Source organism: Nicotiana tomentosiformis, chromosome 4 (genome assembly GCF_000390325.3).
Source record: "Nicotiana tomentosiformis chromosome 4, ASM39032v3, whole genome shotgun sequence".
In the NCBI taxonomy this organism is placed as follows: Eukaryota; Viridiplantae; Streptophyta; class Magnoliopsida; order Solanales; family Solanaceae; genus Nicotiana; species Nicotiana tomentosiformis.
The window spans coordinates 38,619,049-38,625,048 of record NC_090815.1 but is presented as its reverse complement, the minus strand read 5'-3'; positions in this window follow the sequence as shown (position 1 = coordinate 38,625,048).

Here is a 6,000-nt window from a genome sequence, read left to right as displayed (position 1 = left end):
ACCTACCTCTAAGCACTTCAAAAGGTTATAAATAAGAAAGTTACAGCCAACAAACCTCCCAAACCCTCGGAAACCAGTGAGTATGTCATATCTGGGGAAGCTTCTAAGGGTAACTCCGTGCAATCACAGCCGGAAGCCCAATCACAACAGTTTCCTTGTAGATTCCACCTAGTAGATGAGTCGTCTTCGTCTGCCAGTTCCTCTGATGGTTCGGAAGAGGGTAGTCAAGCCTCTGTGCCCTCTTCCTCATATGCTCCAGCTGATCCAATTAATATGGACGGTGATAATGATGTCCCAGATGATGGGGGGGATACTAAAGTAGGAGGTTTAGAGAGATCAAAGAGACCAGAGATATGGGAGGACAGATTCGTCAGTACTGCTGCCTTTGCTAAATTTAGGGAATGGTGGCCGCAACGGTCACTGACCCTTGAGCGGCAGTTCTCGATGAAAGATCTAGACAAGCACAACCCCAATATCCTCCGATAATTCCGGGAGCAAAAATGTTGGAAATGGTTCACCCACCGCATTATGGATTCCAATGAGCATTTGGTTAAGGAATTCTACACCAATGTAGCTCATATCAAAAAGGGTACCAAGGTGACAAAAGTTCAAAATTTGAAAATCAAGTTTGATGTCTGCACCTTGAACACGTATGTAGGGTTTGAGGAAGTGGAGGCAGTCCAATACATGGAGAAGTTGGTTATGGGTGAAGCAGCTCACCCATGGCTAGTTGATATTCTAGCAATTCGAGGGTCAACACCTCTGTGGCTCACAACAGGAGTTCTAATAGTTCGAGCCACCCTAAACTTTGAAGCAAAAGGATGGAAAACGTTCGTGTGTAGCCGCATTGACCCATGCCTTAATGAAAACATGCTTCCACTTCCCCGTGCAGTCTTGGTGGCTTCAATTATGGAGGGGTATCCGATAAATGTTGGTGCCATCATGTCCACCAACATCACTTTAGCTGTCCAGAAGGGTGAAAGATCTTATCCGTACCGAACTTCCTTACAGAATATTTCAAGGATCAAAGGGTGGAGCCAAGGCATTATGACATCAAGGTGAAGGCCAAGAAGCCTTTCTCTTGGTTCCAACTTCAGGGAGCTGACAACCCAAAATTCAAGGGTAAAGCTACTACCTCCACTGGCTAGTCTGAGGAGCCAGCGGTAGTGGTTACTGATTCAGCTACCGAGCCATCCACCACAGCCGGTAGTTCTACCGGGACATCAGCCATGCCACCTTCATCTTCTGGACCACCTGCTTCTGCTAGACTATCAGTGTCATTATCAGTGCCGGCTTCATCTACATATCCTCAGATTGCACTGCGAGTCTCCCAAACATTGGCGAGTCTCAACAACTAGATGCAGGCAGCTACTACAAAGCTGAATGACATATCTAGTATTGTTGCAGCACAGTCCTCAGTCTCAGCCACAAGTACCTCCGTTAGTGGAGGAAACATTGAAAAAGATTCTGGAGAACCAGAAGAACATTATTAATACTCTGGCGAGGCACGGGAAGGTCATTGAGGATTTGGGCAAACAGGTCAAGAAGATGCGTAGATCCGACGCATCAAAGAAGTCGGTAGAGAAAAGCTGAGCAAAGAGGTTGCAAAGACTGCATTTGCCAAAGATCTTCCATTGGACTTGCTTATGGAGCAGATAGTCCCAGCACCAGAGGTAGCAGTCGGCCAGTCTGAGGAGTCGATTGCGACTGCACACACTACCGAGGAGATGATACAGATGCTCAACAACCCAGTTGTCCCTCATCCAGGAGATGATGACATACAGTTAGAGGAGACAGAGGGTGCTGATGATCCCATGCAGACTGAGACCTCATAGGGAGTTCTCTTGACTCTCTACCCCTTCCCTATTCCTATTTTTATTAAGCATTGGGGACAATGCTTATTTTTCATTTGGGGGGTGGTCTATTTTGATTAACTGACATTTGACATTTGGCATGTAATAACTCTGATACTATTTTTCTTTCATTCTTATTTTCCCTTTGGTATGTATATATTCTCCCCATTTGATGTAGATATTCATTTCCCTTATGTATATATTCATATGACTTCGGTTTGTATATTCATTTATTTTGCTTCCCGTAATTTACTTCATAGCTTCTTTAGTTTACTTTTCCTTACTAGTATAACTTCTTATTCACTTTAGTTGCATCTTTTTAAATTATTAGCTTCTTTTTACGTTTTGAGTGAACAATAAGCCTTTGATTTTCTTAATGCCACGGTTCTTTCCAAAGGTGGATTTTGTGTGAACCGGGTGGCTCTTCCCAACGATAGATGACGTGACAACCTTCTTAAGGGATTGAGTCCGTTTTCTTTTATGTTTTGACAAAATATAGTAGTAATGAATAAAAGTGTCTCGAGCATGCTTCACTTGGTACCAACACATTTACCTTTGACCTTATGGTTAAAAACAAAGTTGTTGGCATAAAATAGCTCTATTTGTGACCTTTAAACTCTTGTGTTGACTCAAACAGTCATCGAGCGGTTCAGTCGGGCCATTTGTGAATCTCAATCTTAGCTAGGGTTGTTGTGGGCCCTCGACTCCATTCTCTTTAGCAATCCAGCAGTGTGAGAGGTGAGGTATTGAATTACAAGTCCAAGTTTCCGTGCCAATAGTCTAGAACTTGCCCCGAGTATTTTTCTAGGCGAAATTCTAAGTATAACTTGGCTTGAGAAATGATTGTAGGCTCTCCTTGATCCAATTTAAAATTGAAATCTTCCATAGCCTACCAATGTGATATCCCTAGTCAACCCTTTTGAGCCGAAGCCTTTGTCTTTCAATAACCAAGTTACAAGCCTTTATCCGTTCTGAAATGACCCTCTCTTGGCACCCAATCTTTCCTTAGCATTCTTGAGAAACAATTGGTAAAAATATAAGTTTAGAGGAGAGACGAGGAGTTTGCAGTGATAAAAAGGTACAAAGAAGAGAAAGAAATGAAGAAAAGGGAAGGCAAAAAGGAAAGAAAGAAAGAACAAAAAGAAAAATGACAAAAAGAAAGTGAATAAAATGAAGAGTTGAAGGGAATTCAAAAGAAAATGAGGATAAAAGGCTGAAGTAAATAGAAAAAGAGAAGAATGAATGTCATGATCAAGAAACAGCGGCGTTACGTCTCTCTAGTTCCCCTGAGGAAGAAGAAAATGACTCAAAGAGTCGAGAAAGTATGAGCCGAAAAGAGAAAATGGAGTGCTCAAGGAAAGATGAAACCATTCCATTCCAACAAATCCTACCTTGGTCTAAAGCCTTCATTACATTCCGCAAAAGCCCTACATGATTTCAAGTTGAGTGAGCTTACATTAGTGGTGATTTACATGAGGGACAAGCTTATGGTACTTAGAGCCGGACTTGTGGCATTCTTTTGAGAGAGATGAGCAAACTTTTCACAATCCTTGTATCGAGTGCTGCATTTTAAAGTGAGATGTGCTAAAGGAGAGTAGAGGAGGAGGCGTTTGGGATCCACAATGACCTACGCGAACGGACGAGATTCCTTGATAAATAGAGTAAACTCTTGATGCTCTAGTATCACATTAGAAAATCATTGCATTGTTGATAATTCATATGTGTTGTGGGTAATTGTTGGTCCCAATTGATGTGTGATTGATTCAGCTTAGGCCAGCTAAAATATCTCTTTTTCTAGTGGAGGTGGGAATTGCCTTATTTGCTTGAGGACAAGCAAAAGCTTAAGTTTAGGGGAATTGATAAGTGGGAATTTTGACCGATTATTTGCTCTCTTTTACTTGTGATTTAGCTCAAAAATGCTTAAAGGCATTCCCAGAAACTAACAAAATATGCTTACTTGCAGGAATATTGGGACACAAGCCAAAAAAGTCAAAATCAACTCATAAAGGAGTCAAAAGTGAATAAGAACCAAAACAGGGCAAAAAGGCAAGCAGTGCGGACCGCACAATTTCAGTGCGACCGCACAATTCTAGTGCGACCGTAGAGGAGAGATTCAAAGAGTAGTTTTTGGGCCAGCTAAAGGCATGCGTACCGCACCGAAATTGTGTGGCCGCATTCATTATTATGCGGTCCGAAAGGTTGAAGAATCAGAGAGCTATGTCAAGTCAAAAAAAGCAAGGAGTGCGGACCGCATCAGTTTTGTGCGGCCGCATCCATTTTTATGCGGACCGCAGAAGCCCCCAAGTCCCAAGCCCAAGTTCCCAAGAATGCAGACCACACGATAGTTGTGTGGCCGCAGTAGCTCATTGTGCAGACCGCACCAGAATTATGCGGCCGCACAACCTTCGTAGGGGCATTTTTGTCAGATATTTTCAGCTTAGTATAAATAGAACCATTTGTCATTTTTAGGTTAAGTCGAGTTTCATGAGTAGCTAAATCTTTAGCTAGGGTTGTGACCCAACCCTAGTGTGGGTATTTGATGGGTGTTTAATTTAGGGCTTATTTTTTATTGGGTTAGTGATATTTAGCCTTGTTCATGATTGAACCCTAGAATCAATGGTTGCAAACATTGATTCATGCCTATTTGACTTAGCCTCTACTTGAGAAAGAGAGACTAAGTCTAGAAAAACTTGGCTAACAAGAAATTGGGGTGAACTCAAGAAATTGATAACCCCAATTAAAGGGTTAAACCTAGAGATAGTAATACCCGACTTGAGCTAATATCATTTGTATAGTGCAAATTCCCAATTGGGCTTGAGAAAGCCAAATTGGGCAAAATCACTTAAACTACCGAGAGGTATAGAGTGAGTACCCGGATGTGATTGCTACATCACGACCCCAACTAATCAAATTTGCCCTGGAGTTTACAACTCATTGGATAACCACCTAGGTAGAAGTCACGACCCTAGTCCCTTTTAATTATTTGAAAAACTCAAAACCAAAAATATTGTCCTTAGTTTTAAACTAGCAAACAATAGAGTAAAGTAGAAGTAGAACACCAATCAAGTTGTGGAAGTTTAATTGGAGCCAAAACTTGCAATTAACTTAGATATACACCCTCCCATATTCTAACTCCCTAAGGATTCGATCCCGACCTTCGTTGGGTTTATTGTTACATTGACCGCCTCATTACTTAATTATGGTGTGGGTTTGTCCTAGATGAGTATACATGGTAGGTGAATGGGCCCATATTCACCTTTGATATTTTCAGTATTCATGGGATTCAATCCCAATTCTAATTGGTCTATTAATTATGAGAACAAGCTGATAAGTGGGGATTTAGACTACTTATTAGCGCCTTTTAACTTTTGTTTTAGTCTAAAAGTATTGAATTGTGTTCCCAAAACTAATGAAATTGTGCTAAATTGCAGGAATGTTGGAAGTTAGGCTCTAGAGATGAAATCCGACTAAAAAGGAGCAGTCTAAGCACAAGGCAAAAAAAGGGAACAGAAGCACAAAATGTGCGGTCCGCAAAAGTAATTCTGTGGCCGCAGAATTTCATCTACAGCCGCAACCAAAGAAGGCAAAATCTGCAGATAATTGTGCAAATTGCGGACCGCACATGAATTATGCGGCCGCAAAAGCTGGGCTAGGAGTCAAGATAAGAGAGTATGCAAATTTCCAAATTCCATAACCTCAGTGCATTACGGACCGCAAAATATTTGTTCGGCTGCAGAAGATTTTGTTGCGGCCACAACCTTAACATTGCGGACCGCAGAAGAGGTCTTGCGGCCGCAGTTCTAAATCTGTGGACCGCAAAAACATTGCTTCTCGACCGCAGTTCAGAATTGTGCGGCCGCAGATCTCCAGCCCCTGTCAGATGAAGAAATATGCGAACCGCATATGGAATTGTGCAACCGCAGAACCTTCCGAGGGGTATTTTTATCCGAGATTTTCAGCCTTGTATAAATAGATGAGTTTCACAAAATTAGGTCAAGTTTGAATATCAGCAAGTACTGTAGCCGTTTTTCTTTGTCGTTTTGGAAGTTTACTTTGCTTTGGTGTATTTTACAATAGATTTAATCATTTTAAGCTTTCATTATGAATTTAATTAGTCTTTCTTCTTCATTTTCTTCAAACCCAAGTA